Source organism: Sinocyclocheilus grahami, unplaced genomic scaffold (genome assembly GCF_001515645.1).
Source record: "Sinocyclocheilus grahami isolate Dianchi unplaced genomic scaffold, SAMN03320097.WGS_v1.1 scaffold954.1, whole genome shotgun sequence".
Lineage (NCBI taxonomy): Eukaryota > Metazoa > Chordata > Actinopteri > Cypriniformes > Cyprinidae > Sinocyclocheilus > Sinocyclocheilus grahami.
Window position 1 is genome coordinate 262,902 of NW_015506133.1, and position 220 is coordinate 263,121.

Sequence of the window (220 nt, forward strand, 5' to 3'; positions counted from 1 at the left end):
CTGCCTGTACCAAGGCAGACTTTGTAACATCCAATTTATAAAATCTCACAAATGTATGTGGAGCGGCCCAGTCAGCTGCTGAACACACATTTTCCATAGAGATGCCTTTAAATAACACCCAAGACGCAGCCATTCCCCTTGTAGAATGGGCCCTTAGGTTTGCTGGTAATAGCTGACCCTTTGCTGAATACACCAGCTTCATAGCCTCCACTATCCAGTG